The following is a 221-nucleotide window of genomic DNA, read 5'->3' on the forward strand; positions in this document are numbered from 1 at the left end:
CCTGGAAGTTTGGGGCGGGGGACGCTGCATGGACCAGCCCCGCACCCCCTTTTCTGCGTTTCCCTGCAGCCGGGGCAGGGAGAACCTGGAGAAGCTGCCGCCGGGGAGGCGCAGGGAGCGGCCGCGGCTCGCCCACCGCGCGTCTTGGCTACTGGCCCAGCAGCGGAGGCGGCCGAGCGAGGAGCCCGGACCGCGCTCGCTCCCGGAGCAGTTGCAGGGCG

Source organism: Gopherus flavomarginatus, chromosome 18 (assembly GCF_025201925.1).
Source record: "Gopherus flavomarginatus isolate rGopFla2 chromosome 18, rGopFla2.mat.asm, whole genome shotgun sequence".
NCBI classification, from domain to species: domain Eukaryota; kingdom Metazoa; phylum Chordata; order Testudines; family Testudinidae; genus Gopherus; species Gopherus flavomarginatus.